Here is a 22,941-nt window from a genome sequence, read left to right on the forward strand (position 1 = left end):
TTGCTGAACATTGTTCTATTTTAGCTGTAGATCATTTAGGAATACTGTGCAGGAAGGTGTTTTCAGTTGATGAGGGCGTTAAAAACATCGTACAAAGTGCGCTAACATTATAACTGAAGTTTTGGCTCCATATTTTACACAATCATTGGTTGAAGATGCAGGTAACCAAAAATACATTGTACTAATAGATGAATCAAGAGATGTATCAATATCTAAAATGCTAGGTATCGTTATACAGTACTATAGTGTAAACAACCAAACCATTAAATCTGCATTTCTCAGACTCGCTGTAGTATAAACTGCAGATGCAAGAAATCTGGCTGCTGTTCTTGTGAATTCTTTGAAATATCTCAAACTGCCAATCGCTAATATGGTAGGAATTGGCACAGATAATGCTTCTGCAATGGTTGGAATAAACAATGGGCTTTTCGAACAACTCAAGAGAGAATATGGTTTGAAGCATTTGGTATTGATCCGTTGCAGTTGTCACTCACCTCAGCTTGCAGTTTCCCACACCTCAGTGAATTCCATACCTAGAAACATAGTTTCTTGTACAGGAATCCTACAATTGGTTCTCTATTTCACCGAAAAGACAAGAAGAATATAAAAAGGTTGATGAGACAAATTTTGTAAAACAGCCACTAAAAATTTTGAAGGTCTGTAAAACACGTTGGCTTTCAATTGAACCAGCAATACGAAGAATTCTGGAGCAGTGGGAAGAACTAAAGCTACATTTTTCACTTGCCATGGTTCAAGACAAATGTTATACTGTCGATCTTTTGTACAAGATGTATTGTGACGACTCAAATCATCATTACATGTTTTACCTTAAACATGATTTAAAAGACGTACAAATAGCAATAAAAGCTTTTGAAGGAGAAGACAATGACCCCACTAAATTACTAGATACACTTGTATTTCTCATGCAGTCACTCGGGCAAAACATAGTTTTTCCAACTGTTGATTTGTTGACAACACCAGTTCCAAGCGAATGTATGTACGCAAATCCGAACCTTGGCTTTATGTCTGAACAGAAATTGTCTGAGTCAAGTTTGTCTGAAGAAAGTAGAGTTTATTTGAAGAAGAGATGCATTCAGTTTAGTCTGCAACTCATAAAAGAAATTCAACAAAGACTGCCAAGTAACGTTACGATCCTGAAAAAAATGTCAATGCTGAATATTGAAGAAACACTAAAAGTGAATAAAAATAATTCTGTAACGGATGTAGCCAAAGAATTGGGATTTAGTGGCGATTTCATAGACGGTATGCTGCAAGAATGGCATAATATCAACTTCATTAGGTGGAATAACACTACTAACACTGTTCGATTTTGGAGTGAGGTTTTGCAGTATAAAAATGTCGCAGGGGAGAATACTTTTTCTTCGATTTCACAGCTAGTAATGACTGTTCTATGCCTACCACGTTCAATGCAGAAGTGGAAAGAATATTCAGTCTATGAACATTATAAAAACCAAACAACGTAACAGATTATCGTTGAAGACGATTAATGCTTTGAACATATTGAGAGACCAGCTGAAGAAACAAAATAAAGATTGTGCATCTTTTGACATACCGTCAGACGTATTAGAGCTTATTGGAACGAACAAAAGTTACTCTTTTGCGACAAAACCAGTCGTATTGCAACATCATCTTTTGAGCGATGTTCAACCCTCAACATCAACTTCAGTTCTGTCAGAGCATGAAACAGAAGAGTTATTCCATCTTCTGAGTTACGACGATGAATAGCTCACATATCGGTATGTATATATTTTGTAATCAAGTTTGAGTGCCTGCTTTCTTTGTTTATAAATATAGTTGTATATTTCTAATATATTTGAGTACTGTGATTGAAACAACAATTTGTGTTGCGTCAATTATGATAACATGTTTAATTAAACGTTAGTGTATTTCATATGTATGTTGTTACAAGCGATGCGTCATTTAGTTAAGGCAATATAGCAATTACGTAAGAGACAATTGGTATTAATATTTTATTACCCCCCCCCCCCCCCCCACTGGCTTATTGCACCATTCACAGCCCGAAATTTTCAGTACACCCGTAGTAAAATCAACATTAGCGACTTTCTAGCGACTTTTGATACTGAATCTAGCGACTCGGGTTTTTTAGAGTTGGCAACACTGGTAGCGTTGCGCAGTTGGAGGTGAGCCTCCAGCAGTGGTGGATTTGAAGAGAGAGATGGCAGAAATTTGTAGTACTGGATATCATGAACTGATATATATATATAATAACTTTTGAATACTATTAAGGTAAATACATTGTTTGTTCTCTATCAAAATCGTCCATTTGCTAACTATGCCTATCAGTAGTTAGTGCCTTCAGTAGTTAGAATCATTTATTTAGCTGGTAGTATTGGCGCTCGCTGTATTGCAGTAGTTCGAGTAACGAAGATTTTTGTGAGGTAACTGATTCATGAAAGGTATAGGTTATTGTTAGTCAGGGCCATTCTTTTGTAGGGATTATTGAAACCCAGATTGCGTTGCGCTAAAAATACTGTGTGTCAGTTTAGTGTTGATCAGAATACGTAAAGAGACAAATGTCTGAGTACGTTCAGTTCTGCTCAGCTGTTTGAAAATCAAATAACGTAAAGGTTTATCAGCACAGTAATTCATTAATTTTTTTAAGGGGAGGCTTCACACTGAGTGATCAGAAAATAGTCGCACGTATTGCTCGCCCTGTCTGTTAGCTCTTTTCTGTGTATAGTGAACAAGAGCGGCCTTATCATACTTTCCTTTACATCCAACGACTTTCGGGTTCCAGAACAACGCTCTGTTTTCTGTTATTTACTGCTCTAGCAACTCACTTACCCCTGTAAATCTATTCCGTATGCTCAGACATAATTGTCGCAGAGTGGCACTGTGTCAAACGCATTCCGAAAATCTAGGAATATGCATTCTGCATGTGGGCTTTTATCCAATGCTCGCAGCACATCGTGCGAGAACAGCTCAAGTTGACTTTCAGACGAGCAATGCTTACTAAATCTGTTTTGCTTTGTGGATAGAAGCTCTTCTTTCTCAAGGAAATTTAGTATGTTTGAACATAGGATATGTTCAAGAAATCTGCAGCAAACCTATTAAGGTTACACTGATCTGTAATTTTGCGATTCCGTGTTTTTGACCCTTCTTATATGAAGGGCTTACTTCAATGGTGGTACAAGTCCAGTACCTCCACTTTTCTGCCTATATTGCTTCCGAAATTAGTGATCCAAACAAACAGAAAGGAAGGTTCATCTCTAGCAAGCAGCCATATGCTTGAATATTTCTGGTATCTCAACTGCAGATTTTCAGCGCTCAATTAACTTTAGGACTCTGTATCTCAAAATGAACAAAAATGGACTTGAACCACTACTGAAATAAGCCCTTCATATACCGTAGTCACCTGAGCTTTTTTCCAGTCGCTTGTGATTCTGGGCTGGGCGACATTCGCGATAAATGCAAGCTAAAATATGGAGCCGATGCCTATTTTCTTTTGTTTTTGTTTTTTGGGTCATCAGTCTTCCGACTGGTTTGATGCGGCTCGCCACGAATTCCTCTTCATCTCAGAGTTGCACTTGCAAGCTACGCCTTCAATTATTTGCCGGATGTACTCCAATCTCCGTCTTCCTCTACAGTTCCTCCCCTCTACAGCTCCCTCTAGTACCATGGAAGTCATTCCCTGATGTCCTGTCATCCTGTCCCTCCTCCTTGTCAGTGTTTTCCACATATTCCTTTCCTCTCAGAGTCTACGCAGAACCTCCTCATTCCTTACCTTATCAGTCCACCCAATTCTCAACATTTGTCTGTAGCACCACATCTCAACTGCTTCTCCGGTTTTCCCACAGACCATGTTTCACTACCGTACAATGCTGCGCTCCAAACGTACATTCTCAGAATTTTCTTCCTCAGGTTAAGGCCTATGTTTGATACTAGAAGACTTCTCTTGGGCAGGAATGCCCTTTTTGCCAGTGCTAGTCTGCATTTTGATGTCCTCCTTGGTCCGTCCGTCATTGTTTATTTCGCTGCCTAGGTAGCAGAATTTCTTAACTTCATCTACCATGTGACCATCAATGCTGATATTAAGTTTCTCGCTGTTCTCATTTCTGCTATTTCTTATTACTTTCGTCTTTCTCCTTTTTCCTCTCAATCCATATACTATACTTACTAGACTTTCATTCCATTCAGCAGATCATGTAATTCTTATTCATTTTCACTCAGAATAGCAATAACATCAGCGAATCGTACCACTGACATCCTTCCGCCCTGAATTTTAATTCCACTCCTGAACTTTTCTTTTATTTCCATCATTGATTCTTCAGTGTACAGATTGAACAGTACAGGCGAAAGATTCTATCCCTGTCTTACACACTTTTTAATCCGAGCGCATCGTTATTTATTGTCCACTCTTATTATTCCCTCTTGGCTCTTGTACATATTGTATATTACCCCCTCTCCCGATAGCTTGCATCTATTTTATCAGAATTTCGAACATCTTGTACCATTTTGCATTGTCTAACGCTTTTCCAGCTCGAGAAATCCTATGAACGGGTCTTGATTTTTCTTTAATTTTGCTTTCATTATCAACCGCAACGTCAGAATTGCCGATTACTCTCTGTAAAACTGACTTGGGATTCCAACTAGACCTGGCGAATTACGTATTTTCGATTGTTTCAGTTGCTTGTCAACGCCAGGGATGTTTATTTGTATATCCTCAATACTCGTGTTTGTGGGGCGCTCAAACGACGATATGTCTATACGATCCACTTGCGTAAATGTTTTTATGAACGCGAAACGAACTTCAGTCTTCCTTGTGTTGTCTTTTGTGGTCACAATAGAGTGGCCTTCGAAGGCTTATCTCACGCCTAGTGATTTTATTAGGGCCAGAATTTTCTAGAACTCTTGCCAAAACCTTTAGCTAAAATATGACGGTCGAAATTGCATGCTTCGCACATGAGTCTTTTGACGGACTAATTTTTGCGTACCGACATTTGTGCGTTTTGAACCGTGAGTGCAACATTCGCTGTATTCTCACCATTTTCCGAATTTTGTTATTAAACAGTGGGTCTTTCCGTCCTTCATCCAGTTACGCGACACATAATTCTCCAAAGTGCGATTTACAGTGAGTTTAGACTTTGCAGATACTTACTCTGCTTCCACCATACTTAAACTAAATGACATCAGTTATTGTCTAAGTAGGACGCCAATAACGACTTATCTGCTCTTTCCTGAGTAAAAACCCTCCTAGTTTTCTTGATGGTTGGTTAACTTGATTATGATACCGTGATCACTACTCTCTTTCTCTGTATTGAAAGTGCTAAAGTGTCAGGACTGTTTGTATCTACTCGCTTTAAAATACATCCATTCCACGCGGGTTCTCGCACTAGTTGCTCAAGACAGTTTTCGGACAAAGTGTTCAGAATTTATTCGCAACACCCTCTGTACCACCTGATACGAATCCATAGCCGACCTAGGCTCTATCAGGTAGCTTAAAAGTCACGTCTAACTAAGACTGCGTGATATTTCCAAGTTACTAAGCTTAAGACTTTCTTTGAATGATTCTAAAACTGTTACAGCAGTATCGGGTTAACGGTGAAAATATCCGGTGATTAATTTGTGTTCGCCTAGACCGGATACACGCGTCCAGATAACTTCGTAATCAGACTCGATTTCGGCGTTGATAGATCTAATATTTATGTCGGTTACAATTATCACTCACTCTCCTATGATGACTAACCTGTATTTTCGACATATGTTCCTTGCTTTGTTACAGATATTCGGAGCTTTCTACTTCGGGTTCCATAGAGCTCTTTGTTGCAACGCTTCCTAATGATAGTTGAATGTGCTCGTCCTCCGACTTTGGTTGACATACGTAACTGTTTAACTGCGCAGGTCATATCCATTTTTAAGAAAAACTGTTGAAGGGATGCACGTAATTGTAAGTTTATATCGCTGACGTCAGTGCGTTGTAGAATTCTTGAACACGTTTTATGCTCAAGTATTATTATTCTTTTCGGAGACCGGAATCTTTCTGCACGAACCAACATTGATTCCACATACCCATCCTGTGAAACGAAGCTCGCTCTGTTTATCAACAAGACCAGAAGGCATTACATACTGGGGCCTAAGTTTATGCAGCGTTCGATGACTTCCGGAATGCGTTAGACGAGTTTTCGCACTATCCACTAATGAACAATATATGAGTGTATCGAATATGAGACCAGTTTTGTGACTCTGACGCAGAATTCTTGTAAATACATAGAACACATCATATCCTTTTTAACGGAGGGCAACCTGACCCTAAAGAAGCGTTGTAAGCCCATTCATTACTGTTCACAATACACTATGCTGACAGAAGTCATATGATACAAATATGTCGAAGGTCCTCCTTTTGCTCGGCATGGCATGGACTCGACAAGTCTCGTGAAGAAATACTGAGATTTGCTATTTCTACAGCCGTACATAATTGTGGTAGTGTTGCCGGTGCAGGATTTTGTGCACAGACTAATCTCTCGATTATGTGCCATAAATTTTCAATGGGATTCATGTCGGGCGACGCGGGTGGCTAAACCATTCGCTCAGATTCTCCAGAAAGGTCTTCAAACCAATCGCCAACGATTTTGGCCTGGTGACATGGCACTTTGTCATCCATAAATGTTCCATCGTTGTCTGGGAACACGAAGTCCATGAATGGCTACAAATGGTCTGCAAAAATCTGAACATGCAGAGGGCCCATCGAATCCATGTAAGCACAGCCCACACCATTATGGAGCCACCGCCGTCTTGCACATCGCCTCGTTGTCAACTTGGTCCCATGGCTTCGTGGATTCTGCGCCACACTCGAACCCTACCCTCAGCTCTTAGCAATTGAAATCAGGACTTATCTGACCAGGCCACGGTTTTCCAGTCGTCTAGGGTCCAACCGATATGGTCACGGTGCATGATACTTGCTTTCCCCACCCTCGGCAGGCATCCTCAATTTTATAAATGGGACCTGTACTATAGAAGACGCCGGCGGCCATTTGCAGCAACAAGCATCAACACTCAAACTAAGGTTTTATTCGGTGGTTTTGATCAAGTTAGAATTAGAATATTATTATAATGAAGTTTTAATACCACCTTACAGAATTTATTAAATGAAATATGCCCATGAGTGGGACATAGACAGGTGATTAACTGAAATACGCATACCAAATATTCTGTGAAACGATAAGGTAATATGGTGTGGCTGGGAGAAGTCACTGTAACATATTTATATAATAACACAATCACATTTATTCAATAAACATTACCATCTCAAATATTCCCTCTCACTTATCACGGAATGCTGGCGTGATACAATAGTACCATATCTAAGTAAACTTAGTTAAACATCGGGCTAACATGTGCCGTGAATCGACAATGACTACCGCCTGCACATTTCTATCATCATTTAGCCACGTTAGATAAAAGAGGAAGGTTCCCATACACTAAGTGGGACAACATTGGGAGAGAGCACATGGTTCCAACTGTAACTTTAATTCGGGCAAGTCCCGTCTTCACGTTTAACTAACTCCGCGAGTTTTACTGGATATTATGAAGGAACAATTAAATCACACGCGTGAATTTACGTAGAAGATCCAGCTCGATCACGAAATGCGATTACGTCGAGCTGAAGCTTCTCACCAAGAAATGCACGAGGTCTGCGGACCACGTGTTACCAATCTCTCCACAATCAGTGGTCAATAAACACATTTAAATAAAATACACTTTGCATATATACTTCACACTCACACTGAAATGCAAATTGAGCAATTCTGAGTATTACTCGGCAACGAGCGCCTGTTCACTCCCAAGTGCAGTGAACACAAATTCCCATGAAATTACTTGGCAAAGAAATCATCTCCCTATCATCTCCTACCCGAGATGATTCTAGGAAATACCATAGTGGCTTTCCTCAGCAGGGAAGCTGCTTCCAAGTTCAAAGTGAACATGGAATTCTAAATATTCGCTAACTATCGGAGCAATAGAGCAGAGCGTGCTTACTCACCCAGGTCTTCCAGCAACAACCTTGATACGGTCTCCCTCGTCCGGGTCCACACATCGTGGCCGCAAGGACTCAGAGATACCGCACGCTGTTATTTGCCAACCTAACGAGCGCTAATGACGCGCGTGGAGCTTATGCCTCTCTGGTCCAGTGCAGTCGCGCTCTACCAGATTCGAGGTTGGCTACACTTCCACTAAGCCTATAGCACACCCACAGCCGACATCTCACGCATACCTCATCATACGTTCGCATTCACACTTTGCAGACAGTTACCATATCTAATATTAAAATGATGGTCTATATTTAAATAACCCTATCTTACTAATTATCATCAGGCTCTTCCCTGAGTGTCGGAAGGGCACTCAGGTGTCTTTAGTTGTGGGGTTGAGGCATGTAGTGGCTTACATGGAGCCGTTACAACGGACCCAAGAGAGGTGCTGCAGGCGGTGTCCTGCTATCAGCAAAGTCTCTCGTGGCAGCCATCGGCTGGCACAGCCCATTAACACCAACTTTCGCCGCACTATCGTAACGGATACATTCGTCTTACGTCTCACTTTGATTCCTGTGGTTGTTTCACACAGTGTTGCTTGTCTATTAGTACTGACAACTCTACGCAAACGATGCTGCTCTCGGTCGTCAAGTAGAGGCTGTCGGCCACTGTATTGTCTGTGGTGGTAGGTAATCCCTGAAATGTGATATTTTCGGCACATTCTTGACACTGTTGATCGCGCAGTATTGAATTCTCTAACTATTTCCTAGCCGGCCGTGGTGGCCGAGCGGTTCTAACCGCTTCAGTCCGGAACCGCGTGACTGCTACGGTCGCAGGTTCGAATCCTGCCTCGGGCATGGATGTGTGTGATGTCCTTAGGTTAGTTAGGTTTAAGTAGTTCTAAGTTCTAGGGGACTGATGACCTCAGATACACTCCTGGAAATTGAAATAAGAACACCGTGAATTCATTGTCCCAGGAAGGGGAAACTTTATTGACACATTCCTGGGGTCAGATACATCACATGATCACACTGACAGAACAACAGGCACATAGACACAGGCAACAGAGTATGCACAATGTCGGCACTAGTACAGTGTATATCCACCTTTCGCAGCAATGCAGGCTGCTATTCTCCCATGGAGACGATCGTAGAGATGCTGGATGTAGTCCTGTGGAACGGCTTGCCATGCCATTTCCACCTGGCGCCTCAGTTGGACCAGCGTTCGTGCTGGACGTGCAGACCGCGTGAGACGACGCTTCATCCAGTCCCAAACATGCTCAATGGGGGACAGATCCGGAGATCTTGCTGGCCAGGGTAGTTGACTTACACCTTCTAGAGCACGTTGAGTGGCACGGGATACATGCGGACGTGCATTGTCCTGTTGGAACAGCAAGTTCCCTCGCCGGTCTAGGAATGGTAGAACGATGGATTCGATGACGGTTTGGATGTACCGTGCACTATTCAGTGTCCCCTCGACGATCACCAGTGGTGTACGGCCAGTGTAGGAGATCGCTCCCCACACCATGATGCCGGGTGTTGGCCCTGTGTGCCTCTGTCGTATGCAGTCCTGATTGTGGCGCTCACCTGCACGGCGCCAAACACGCATACGACCATCATTGGCACCAAGGCAGAAGCGACTCTCATCGCTGAAGACGACACGTCTCCATTCGTCCCTCCATTCACGCCTGTCGCGACACCACTGGAGGCGGGCTGCACGATGTTGGGGCGTGAGCGGAAGACGGCCTAACGGTGTGCGGAACCGTAGCCCAGCTTCATGGAGACGGTTGCGAATGGTCCTCGCCGATACCCCAGGAGCAACAGTGTCCCTAATTTGCTGGGAAGTGGCGGTGCGGTCCCCTACGGCACTGCGTAGGATCCTACGGTCTTGGCGTGCATCCGTGCGTCGCTGCGGTCCGGTCCCAGGTCGACGGGCACGTGCACCTTCCGCCGACCACTGGCGACAACATCGATGTACTGTGGAGACCTCACGCCCCACGTGTTGAGCAATTCGGCGGTACGTCCACCCGGCCTCCCGCATGCCCACTATACGCCCTCGCTCAAAGTCCGTCAACTGCACATACGGTTTACGTCCACGCTGTCGCGGCATGCTACCAGTGTTAAAGACTGCAATGGAGCTCCGTATGCCACGGCAAACTGGCTGACACTGACGGCGGCGGTGCACAAATGCTGCGCAGCTAGCGCCATTCGACGGCCAACACCGCGGTTCCTGGTGTGTCCGCTGTGCCGTGCGTGTGAGCATTGCTTGTACAGCCCTCTCGCAGTGTCCGGAGCAAGTATGGTGGGTCTGACACACCGGTGTCAATGTGTTCTTTTTTCCATTTCCAGGAGTGTATTAAGTCCCATTGTGCTCAGAGCCATTTGAACCATTTGAACAATTTCCAAAATGCTATGTCCTATGCGACTACCTACAACTACCATTCGGCGTTCGAACTCTTTTAGTTCCCAACGTGCGGCCATAATCACTTAGGAAACCTTTTTACATAAATCACCTACGAGGGTAATCAAATTAAAACTTTAAATATTTTTTAAATATTATTTATTGTGCAGAAGTGGTACAAAGCTATATCACTTTTCAACATAATCTCCCCCACGCTCAATGCAAGACCTCCAGCGCTTACAAAGTGCATAAATTCCTTTACAAAAAAAAAATTCTTTTGGTAGACCGCGCAACCACTCATGCACCGCGTGGCGTACCTCTTCATCAGAACGGAACTTCTTTCCTCACATTGCGTCTATGAGTGGTCCAAACATATGGAAATCACTTGGGGCAAGGTCTGGTGAGTATGGTGGATGAAGAAGACACTCGGTTGTTGGAACTGTTGTACGGGCAGTGTGGGGCCTTGCATTGTCATGTTGCAAAAGGACACCTGCTGACAGCAATCCACGTCGCTTTGCTTTGATTGCAGGCCGCAGATGATTTCTTAGGAGATCTGTGTATGATGCACTGGTGACAGTGGTCCCTCTAGGCATGTAACGCCCCAAAATGACGCCTTTTTCGTCCCAAAAGAGAGTCAGCATAACTTTCCGTGCTGATGGTTCTGTTAGAAACTTCTTTGGTTTTGGTGATGAGGAATGGCGCCAATCCTTGATCGCTCTCTTCGTTTCCGTTTAGTGGAAGTGAACCCAGGTTTCGTCCCCAGTAACGGTTCTTGCAAGGAAGCCATCACCTTCTCGTTCAAAGCGCCGAAGAAGTTCTTCACAAGCATCAGCACGTCGTTCTCTCATTTCAAGAGTCAGCTGCCGTGGCACCCATCTTGCAGACACTTTGTGAAACTGGAGCACATCATGCACAATGTGGTGTGCTGACCCATGACTAATCTGTAAACATGCTGCATTGTTATTCAGTGTCACTCGGCGGTTTTCCTTCACTATGGCTTCAACTGCTGCAATGTTCTGTGGAGTCACTTCCACTTAAGTCACACCATTCGCGAACTTCCTACTCCATTCGTAGACCTGCTGCTCTGACAAACATGCGTCACCGTACTGAACCTTCATTCGTCGATGGATTTCAATAGGTTTTACACCTTCACTACGCAAAAACCGAATAACAGAACGCTGTTCTTCCCTGGTGCAAGTCGAAAGTGGGGCGGCGATTTTTATTGTTGTATAGCCAGAGAAGGCCGAAATGCACGCGTTAAACCCAAGCAAGTTCGGAAGAATCGAATGCTCTATCCTCCGCAACAGGCAAACGGGACAACACATCGGCGTTTCCGTGCTTAGCAGTGGACCGATACAAGATATCGTAGCGGTACTGCGAGAGGAAAATAGACCAGCGAATGAATTTCTGCGCTGTACGTGGAGGTACAGGCTTGTTCGGACGAAAAAGCGATGTCAAAGATTTGTGGTCTGTGATGATGGTAAAGTGACGATCATACAAGAAATCGTGAAACTTTGTAACACCAAATACGAGAGCCAAAGCTTCTTTCTCGATCTGTGAATAATTTCGTTGCGCTGACGAGAGCAATTTGGACGCAAAGGCAATAGGGCGATCAAGGGAACCATCTTTGTGCGCAAGCACAGCACCGATCCCGAAATCCGATGCATCTACCATCAACAAAAGGGGTTTCTGGGGATCGAATGGCGTAAGGCAAGTATGAGAAAGCAACGCCGATTTCAACTGGCGAAAGGCGCGTTCGCATTCCGTCGTCCAGACGAACGGAACACCTTTACGGCGTAAGCGATGAAGCGGAGCTGAAATGGAAGAGGCATTGCGCAGAAAGCGATGATTGTAATTTATTTTACCCAGCACACTCTGTAGCTGCTTCAAATTCTGCGGCGAAGGCAAGTCTTGTATGGCACGGAGGTGCTCTGGACTCGGATGTATGCCTTGGGCATTGATTACATGTCCCAAATAGGGTAAGTCACGAGCAAAAAACACACATTTGTCCTTCCGCAAGCGAAGACCATTTTGTCGCAAGACCTGAAATAATGTTCGGAGGTTAGCTAAATGTTCTTCTTCTGTCTTTCCGGAGATCACAATATCGTCCAGATAGTTTGCTGCAGTAGGGACCGACGCACAAACTGTTTGTAAATATTGCTAATCCAATGTGCTTTGCACGCGTGGGTTCGAATCCCATCCTCGTCGCCAAATATGTTGTGTCTAGGCAAGACAGCCTAGACACAATGAGAGGAAGCCGAAAGGCACGCGCTTAAACTCACGCAGGCTGGCGTGAGGTCTGAAACAGGATACGTAATGAATGCTATAAAGAAAAGTACGTAGCTGCTGAAATACTTAACTTTAATCCACAACTGATGAACATTGGTCTTGTTACTGTACATGCTTCATTAGATACATAGCAAAGGAGAAATGGCGCCTTGCTAGGTGGTAGCCTTTTAAATCGGCCGCGGTCCGCTAGTATACGACGGACCCGCGTGTCGCCACTGTCAGTAATTGCAGACCGAGCGCCGCCACACGGCAGGTCTAGAGAGACGTGCTGGCACTCGCCCCAGTTGTACAGCCGACGTTGCTATGAAAGGTTCACTGAGAATTACGCTCTTATTTGCCGAGACGATAGTTAGCATAGCCTTCAGCTAAGTCAATTGCTACGACCTAGCAAGGCGCCATTTCTCCTTTGCTATGTATCTAATGAAGCATGTACAGTAACAAGACCAATGTTCACCAATTGTGGATTGAAGTTAAGTATTCCAGCAGCTACGTACTTTTCTTTATAGCATTCATTACGTATCCTGTTTCAGACCTCACGCCAGCCTGCGTGAGTTTAAGCGCGTGCCTTTCGGCTTCCTCTCATTGTGTCTAGGCTGTCTTGCCTAGACACAACATTTATACTGATACTGCGACGGTATGTGTGCATCTGCACTATGCTGCCACCTACAGGCCATTCTGTACGCTGTTTGTAGCACGCTTACCAACTTACAGGATAACGGCACGAAATTTCGATTTGTTATTACAGATTTAAGGTTTTCATTTGACTCACCTTCGTAAATACAAATGACAGATTCAGCAATTCAATGCCCTTTTCTACCTTGTGTATAAGATACTACCGCCATCAGTATAATGCATATCGCTATCCCATGACTTATCACCTCAGTATAAATGCAAATGACCTAGTGAATAACGTCGGAAGCTCCATGAGTCCATGACGCTGTCCGTGGATATTGCTGTTGTATATAGATAAGTTGTAACAACAGGAAATCGTAGTGAAAAGCAAGAGCGTAACCAGAGGATCGATGATTCGTACAGGGACCGGCAACTGACTCTCAGCTGCAACAAAAATAACTTACAACGCAAACATATGCAGATTGACCATGAAACCTTCCCGTCTCCTCTCTCTCTCTTTTGTTAATGATAACCTTTCCTTTTACAATAAGCTTATGAAACTTTTCCTTAGGATTTCTATCTCTTGCTTAATAATAACAAATGAAATCTTCCCTTTGAAATTTATTCTCTTTCTCAATCTTAGCATAAAATTTAATTGCTGCGTATTAAAAGAGATTTTCTGATTATTTCGACGAAACATCGAATGTGTCGTCGTCGTGGCCCTCAGTCGTTATCTGCAATAACCCAAAACTGTTCCTTACCTTTTTTATTGTTACTGGATCGCCATCTGACTGCTACATCGAACTGCGACATGAATATACTTACTCTGGTTTACTACATTAACTGCTGGTGGGCTGTCATAATAAGTGGCTGTATTTATTACCAAAGCTGACGTTATTCTTTAATTAATTTGACTGAAGTTACGTAATTCATAGTTATACTTTTTCTTGAGAACAATAAAATTTTTACAAAGTTTTACGTTGATGGTTTTTGGGTGGATTATAATCAGTAATGCAACATTGCTGGCAAAAATTAATTATATTCTGTAAACGCTTCAAATATTTACTCTTGGTAATGAAATGATTTTACAAACGTTCAAATGGGACTTGCTTTTTACAATAATCTTACAACTAGCATTCCGCAAACATACCTTCAGTAGTCTTAAGTTTCGCAAAGAAAATAATTCAATAATATTAGTTCCTCTTATGATAATAGTTAGTTGATATCTCTGTACATCCGTTTATAATCTCTTCTAAATCATAGCTGGTGGCTGGCAGGCACATTGCTCCTCTCAACCTCTCGCTTCAGACCTGCTACCAACTCGCTTCACATCTCGCTTACTACTGACTTCCTACGAATGCTAAACTGCGTTCTCTCCTGCCAACAATGCTTTCAGGTGCAGACAATCGCTGCTACCATTACAAAATGTATCAATGCGCGGTCTTTTCCGCTCTTTTCTTAAAATGTATCCATACGCGGTCTCTCCCGCCCTTTTTAAAATTAAATCATTGTGCGGTCTCTCCCGCCAACAGTACTTTGGTGCAGACATTCCCTGCTACCACAATTATTTCCAAAATAACAAATATTAATTATTCCTACTTAATCCTATTAATAAAATATAAACGTCTTTCATAAATTGTGGTCTGACAATAGACAATAGAAATATACACGTCTTACAACCAGTTATGGTTTGTTTTGTACAATTGCCGAAAAGTCACTGGAAACAGTTACATCCATTAAATATTACAAGCAGTGTATGGAGTGATTTAGAGTGCAGTTACCACCTATTAATAGGAAAAATGGTTCAAATGGCTCTGAGCACTATGCGACTTAACTTCTGAGGTTATCAGTCGCCTAGAACTTAGAACTAATTAAACCTAACTAACCTAAGGACATCACACACATCCATGCCCGAGGCAGGATTCGAACCTGCTACCGGAGCGGTCGCTCGGTTCCAGACTGTAGCGCCTAGAACCGCACGGCCACTCCGGCCGGCTATTAATAGGAAAGGCAGACGCCAGACTAAGATTCAATAACGGTTAGAAACTACGAAATAGATTCCCATATTGTGATTATACACTGACGTCGGCTGTTTACGAGACATGACAATTTTAGCCGCACCGAGACTCGAACCCGGATTTTCCTGTTATCACGAGAGGTAACCTTAACCACTTCGGCTATCCTGAGCACGAATACAGGACCGATCCCTAACTGCCATAGTCAGGGAGTCGTAGGTCTTATGCTTGCACAATTCGTGATTCCAGCACAGGGAGAGAAATATCATTTCGTCATTTTAGCCCATTAAGGCATGGACACGTCTTCGGTGTTCACAACGTCTATTGATACAGCGTGTGTATTTTCGCAATACAATGTCCTTGAGACAAGCATGCATGTGTGATGTAACAGACACTGTCACTGACGATTACAGCTGTGGTAAACATTACGAAATAGCTTCGCCTATTGCGACCGTACAGTGACGTCAGCTGTTTGTGGCACATGAAAATTTGTGCCCGACCGGGACTAGAGCCCGGATTCCCCGCTTATCGCTAACGGTCGCCTTAATCGCTTCGACTATCTGAGCCCGTCGCGTATGGAAGGTCGGAACTACATGGTCAGTGAAAGTTTTGACCGCTCCTGGAGGCGTGCTGGGGTAGCCGAAGCGGTTAAGGCGACCACTGATCTTAGGAGTAGCAGAAGCTTGGTTCATTTGGAGCCCAAACATTTCAAAGATATCTTTCAAAATAACTACCACTCCATGCCAGTTAAAAAACCAGGTACAAGTAGTAGCTGTCTGCTTGAAATGAATGAACAGGGTTCTCACGGCGAAACAGATAGTATCACCAAACACTGTTTTGAATTTTGCCAGTCAGCAGACACTCGGAATTCAACCAAAACAAATCCGATGACTGCCCCATATGAATCCACGGTGGTTGTTATACACTACTGGCCATTAAAATTGTTACACCACGAAGATGACGTGCTACAAACACGAAATTTAACCGACAGGATGAGGATGCTGTGATATGCAAATGATTAGCTTTTCAGAGCATTCACACAAGGCTGGCGCCGGTGGCGACGCCTACAACGTGCTGACATCAGGAACGTTTCCAACCGATTTCTCATACACAAACAGCAGTTGACTGGCGTTGCCTGGTGACACGTTGTTGTAATGCCTCGTGTAAGGAGGAGAAATGCGTACCATCACGTTTCCGACTTTGATAAAGGTCGTATTGTAGCCTATCGCGATTGCGGTTTATCGCATCGCGACATTGTTGCTCGAATTGGTCGAGATCCAATGACTGTTAGCAGAATATGGAATCGGTGGGTTCAGGAGGGTAATACGGAACGCCGTGCTGGATCCCAACGGCCTCGCGTAACTAGCAGTCGAGATGACAGGCATCTTATCCGCATGGCTGTAACGGATCGTGCAGCCACGTCTCGATCCCTGAGTTAACAGATGGGGACGTTTGCAAGACAACAACCATCTGCACGAACAGTTCGACTACGTTTGCAGCAGCATGGACTATCAGCTCGGAGACCATGGCTGCGGTTAACCTTAACGCTGCATCACAGGCAGGAGCGCCTCGGATGGTGTACTCAACGACGAACCTAGGTACACGAATGGCAAAACGTCATTGTTTCGGATGAACCCAGGTTCTGTTTACAGCATCATGATGGTCGCATCTGTGTTTGGCGACATAGCGGTGAACGCACATTGGAAGCGTGTATTCGTCATCGCCATACTGGCATATCACCCGGCGTGATGGTATGGGGTGCCATTGTTTACACGTCTCGGTCACGTCTTGTTCACCTTGACGGCACTTTGAACAGTGGACGTTACATTTCAGATTTGTTACGACCCGTGGCCCTACCCTTCATTCGATCCCTGCGATACCCTACATTTCATGAGGATAATGTACGACACCATGTTGCAGGTCCTGTACGGGCCTTTCTGGATACACAAAATGTTCGACTGCTTCCCTGGCGAGCACATTCTCCAGATCTCTCACCAATTGAAAACGTCTGGTCAATGGTGGCCGAGCAGCTGTCTCGTCACAATACGCCACTCACTACTCTTGATGAACTGTGGTATCGTGTTGAAGCTGCATGGGCGGCTGTACCTGTACACGCCATCCAAGCTCTGTTTGACTCAACGCACAGGCGTATCAAGACCGTTATTACGGCCAGAGGTGGTTGTTCTGGGTACTGATTTCTCAGGATCTATGCACCCAAATTGCGTGAAAATGTAATCACATGTCAGTTCTAATATAATATTTTTGTCCAATGAATACCCGTTTACCATCTCCATTTCTTCTTGGTGCAGCAGTTTTAATGGGCAGTAGTGTACTTTCGCTTCTTGAAAGGACCATCATGAGAAACGTGCGATCGTAGGACAGTGAAACTCTATGGTTACATATGTAGGTACATGCGGAAGAGAAATAACGAATAAATAATTGAAGGAAACAAATTTAATTTCTACATAAGAGTGTATCATTTGTTAATTGCGTACCATATATCCTACAAACTTTGCTCAATCTGACAACCATCTGCCTCCACGACAGCTTGGAACCGCCCTAGAGACAGCTCCTTTTGCTGCCCGACATATCTCAGGTGGAATGTTGCCTACCTACCTCGCTATGATCATCTTGAACCTCCAACCTGTGTTCGTGTCACTTTTACAAACACTGTCCTTCAGGTAATCCCGTAGCCAGAAATTGCATGGGTTCAAATCTGGTGATCGTGGTGGCCACGCCGTTTCGAACGATCGCCTAGTGACTTGGATTTTTACAAATGTGTGACGAAGTAACCTACTGACCTAATGGTCAATGTGAGGAGGAACTCCATGGTGCGTCAAAACAGTTGAGTCCAAAGCACTTCTCTCCCTCACATGCTGGCTAAGCAGGTCACAGTAACGTGTGCCGTTCAAGCTGCGTGTCCTTCGTCCTTGGGGTCAGACTTGCTGGTACCGACCTCTAACGGCAGGTCTTGACACGAACACTACTCACAAATCCGTCTGAACATAAAAAAAAATGGCTCTGAGCACTATGGGACTTAACATCTTAGGTCATCAGTCCCCTAGAACTTAGAACTACTTAAACCTAACTAACCTAAGGACATCACACAACACCCAGCCATCACGAGGCAGAGAAAATCTCTGACCCCGCCGGGAATCGAACCCGGGAACCCGGGCGTGGGAAGCGAGAACGCTACCGCACGACCACGAGATGCGGGCGCCTGAACATCATTCCCATAAAGTACGCGTACAGTAAATAATTTTACGTTTACAGCGACTCAAGTAGCGAAAGTTGAATTATGACCAACCTGTACATAGATGCGTACTTTAGTGTGCTTAAGGATACAGGGTACTTATAAATAGTGGAAAAATCGAAATTTTTATGACTAATAAATTCTGTAGTCTTTCCTGATTAGATTTATATATACGTTACAGAGTTTCAAATGAAGAATGACCAATATACACCGAATTTTAAAGTTACGGACATGTATGCCGCTACGCCCCCTTTATATCTGTTACAGAAACCATCTTATTTCGAAAAGAACTGTGAACTTTCTGTTCCCAGCACTTATGCGTATGATGCATTGCATATGTTGTTAACAGTGCAGGTTTCTAGCGTCTGTAAATGACTATCTTTGTTAGTATTTACTTTTGTTTCGCTGAAGCAGTTACGCACTTATACGTTTGTGACTATTACAGCGCCATCTGTCACAAAGCGAATAAAGTGGTCCAACTAAAACATTCATATTTCTTTACGTACTACACGAATATGTAATAAAAAATGGGGGTTCCTATTTAAAAAAAAACAACGCAGTTGATATCCGTTTGACCTATGGCAGCGCCATCTATCGGGCCAACCACAGCGCAATCTTGTTTGCCCCGTAAAGCTAGACAAGTTTCGTTCTTTGTAGTTTTTTCGTTTGACGCTTCTTTCGTGTGATTTTTGGCCCAGTCATGATCAATGGACCACCCTGTTTAGAAAACTCCATTTTTTACCTCTTGTACAACGTGGTTATTGAAACAGAACCGACCTTAGAAACCGTCAGAAAAAAAACACAAATTAAGACTAGCACAGAGCCCACACTGCCTTCGTCACTAAGTTACAACTCCTATTGCTCATCGTTTCTTGTGCGAAAACACCTTTCGTGTCTGAAACTGGACGCTAATAAAGTTTGTAGCTACAAATGTGGCATCGCCTTAAATGATATCAATAACAAATGTTTTGCAACCAGACTCACAACTTTTTCCAAAATTTAAACAAAACAGTTGTACCTGGATCATGGGTACTTAACTCATTACATACAAAGTATGTCGAACCCTTAAGAACAAGATTTGTATCACTACTTTTGTCACTGCCTTCCACAGTGACGCTGGAAGAAAGGGTTTAAGCTGAAACAAACGTTTCACACTCACAGTGTAACAGAAGTTTGCAGCTTAGAGAGAAATGGAATTAAGTGTAATACTTTAAATTTATGTTTCGTATTTTCAAGAAAAATTTTAGCAAGCAGTCTATTAGAGCTACACTCTTGGAAATGGAAAAACGAACACATTGACACCGGTGTGTCAGACCCACCATACTTGCTCCGGACACTGCGAGAGGGCTGTACAAGCAATGATCACACGCACGGCACAGCGGACACACCAGGAACCGCGGTGTTGGCCGTCGAATGGCGCTAGCTGCGCAGCATTTGTGCACCGCCGCCGTCAGTGTCAGCCAGTTTGCCGTGGCATACGGAGCTCCATCGCAGTCTTTAACACTGGTAGCATGTCGCGACAGCGTGGACGTGAACCGTATGTGCAGTTGACGGACTTTGAGCGAGGGCGTATAGTGGGCATGCGGGAGGCCGGGTGGACGTACCGCCGAATTGCTCAACACGTGGGGCGTGAGGTCTCCACAGTACATCGATGTTGTCGCCAGTGGTCGGCGGAAGGTGCACGTGCCCGTCGACCTGGGATCGGACCGCAGCGACGCACGGATGCACGCCAAGACCGTAGGATCCTACGCAGTGCCGTAGGGGACCGCACCGCCACTTCCCAGCAAATTAGGGACACTGTTGCTCCTGGGGTATCGGCGAGGACCATTCGCAACCGTCTCCATGAAGCTGGGCTACGGTCCCGCACACCGTTAGGCCGTCTTCCGCTCACGCCCCAACATCGTGCAGCCCGCCTCCAGTGGTGTCGCGACAGGCGTGAATGGAGGGACGAATGGAGACGTGTCGTCTTCAGCGATGAGAGTCGCTTCTGCCTTGGTGCCAATGATGGTCGTATGCGTGTTTGGCGCCGTGCAGGTGAGCGCCACAATCAGGACTGCATACGACCGAGGCACACAGGGCCAACACCCGGCATCGTGGTGTGGGGAGCGATCTCCTACACTGGCCGTACACCACTGGTGATCGTCGAGGGGACACTGAATAGTGCACGGTACATCCAAACCGTCCTCGAACCCATCGTTCTACCATTCCTAGACCGGCAAGGGAACTTGCTGTTCCAACAGGACAATGCACGTCCGCATGTATCCCGTGCCTCCCAACGTGCTCTAGAAGGTGTAAGTCAACTACCCTGGCCAGCAAGATCTCCGGATCTGTCCCCCATTGAGCATGTTTGGGACTGGATGAAGCGTCGTCTCACGCGGTCTGCACGTCCAGCACGAACGCTGGTCCGACTGAGGCGCCAGGTGGAAATGGCATGGCAAGCCGTTCCACAGGACTACATCCAGCATCTCTACGATCGTCTCCATGGGAGTATAGCAGCCTGCATTGCTGCGAAAGGTGGATATACGCTGTACTAGTGCCGACATTGTGCATGCTCTGTTGCCTGTGTCTATGTGCCTGTGGTTCTGTCAGTGTGATCATGTGATGTATCTGACCCCAGGAATGTGTCAATAAAGTTTCCCCTTCCTGGGACAATGAATTCACGGTGTTCTTATTTCAATTTCCAGGAGTGTATTTTAGTTCAATCTTTCTTCCTTTCCACCTAGACGCTAGATAAAAAAGCGTTAGTCAAAAGCAGGTGGTATTTGCTTTCCATAAGTGTAAGCTTTTACTGTTATCAAGAAGGAGTTTTAAATAAGAAAAGCGAAAACAGACAAACAGAAGCAGGATACTCGTAGACTTTGATTTAAAATAGATTTTAGGGTTGATAAACAAGAACTATCCTAAGAATATTCAATGACAGAGGATGATGATCAAAAAGGAGTGAATTTTAGAAATACATTAGTTTGTGTTTGGTATTAACAAGGAAATTGTTTTATCAGACAAGCCGTTTAAGGCTTTTCCTTGACAAATTTCAACAGAATAAAAAGCATTACATTTAAAGAGGTAGGAATTTGTGTTTTGTAAATGTTATCAAGAGACAGAACTTCAAGTTAGAAATAAGGAAACACAGGCACAAAGTAAAAGATTCAGTGCAGTAGAAAGAAAGAAAGAAAGAAAGAATGAAAGACCTTGCTATTACAATTCCTTTCAACCTTGGAAAACAACGTAGAAAAAGGAAAAAATGTAGGAAAAATTACCAGTAAGACTGATGGGTAAGTTGGCATCCGTTGCTGGCAGTGCCCGGGGGTGACGTGTCGCGTCTGTCGTCATCCTTAGCCCGTTACAGGCGGTTCGTGATTCACGTCAGCACTGCCTTTCATTTATCAAAGAGTACCGACATCAGCGTCTCAAATCTCTTTTCACGTCGGAATACATGAAAATATAAAAACCACACAACTTACTTACTGAAAGTCTCAACGTATAAATAGAGCATAAGCACGACGAATGCCCACGTTGGGGGTATAGCTCAGTGGCAGAGCATTCGACTGCAGATCGAGAGGTCCCCGGTTCAAATCCGGGTGCCCCCTTCCGTTTTATACTTCCCAATCTCACAAAATTTATGTACGTGGTTCCGCTTGAGACGTCGTGTAGCTGGGACGTGTTATGACTATGCTCCGTCGTAGCGGCGTACCTTCCAGTACTAGATGTTTACGCTGTCTTCTATGTAAACGTTCAGTGAATTCTCATTGTCGTTCTGTTCTGGATTTTTTTGTTGTTCTTCGTTAGTATTTCCAGCCGCTAACCAATCGTGATGAGGTGAAGAATGTTCCCTAGTAAATGCACCCTCTGCTTCGAATTCGACAAGGCAGCAAGACATGTTCAACCACGTTTATTAGAGGTGGACTAGTGGTATGTGGAACTGTTAAGCCTTGTAGTGATCTAAAGGATTCTACTCAGCTGTAGAGGGAAGGCTGAATTCCGTCCTCGTGACGCCTTGGTGAGTTCTGTCATAATTTCTAAAACTGACTTGCACTGTAAAAATGTATGTGTGTTTAATCTACCTCCTGAGGTTGAAAAATATCATTTAAAAAAGAGTTTAACCAAGTATGTGAAGGTAAAACAAATTCGTAACGAACGCTTGTCTAGACATTTGAAATTGAAGTGTTTTAGCCGTGTCAGATCTGTTGAAATCCATGCCATGCAGAATATTCTCTCTCATCTCGACTTGGTCTCTTAACAAGTAATCCTGAGCACCACCACGGATACAGGGATTAGTGACCACAAGATCATGTAGCGACACTGAACACCGTATCGTCAGACTCACTACAGCTCGGGGTAGCCGTGCGGTCTCAGGCGCCTTGTCACG

The 22,941-nt window shown here is 44.1% G+C and overlaps 1 non-coding gene across 1 annotated transcript; it reads left to right on the forward strand.

Annotated features, from left to right (window-relative positions):
• The first annotated feature begins 22,090 nt into the window (after window positions 1–22,090).
• Window positions 22,091–22,162, forward strand: Trnac-gca. Its single transcript has one exon. It is a non-coding gene; the product is annotated as a tRNA-Cys (tRNA).
• Window positions 22,163–22,941: the final 779 nt, after the last annotated feature.

This window comes from Schistocerca americana, chromosome 3 (assembly GCF_021461395.2).
Source record: "Schistocerca americana isolate TAMUIC-IGC-003095 chromosome 3, iqSchAmer2.1, whole genome shotgun sequence".
In the NCBI taxonomy this organism is placed as follows: Eukaryota; Metazoa; Arthropoda; class Insecta; order Orthoptera; family Acrididae; genus Schistocerca; species Schistocerca americana.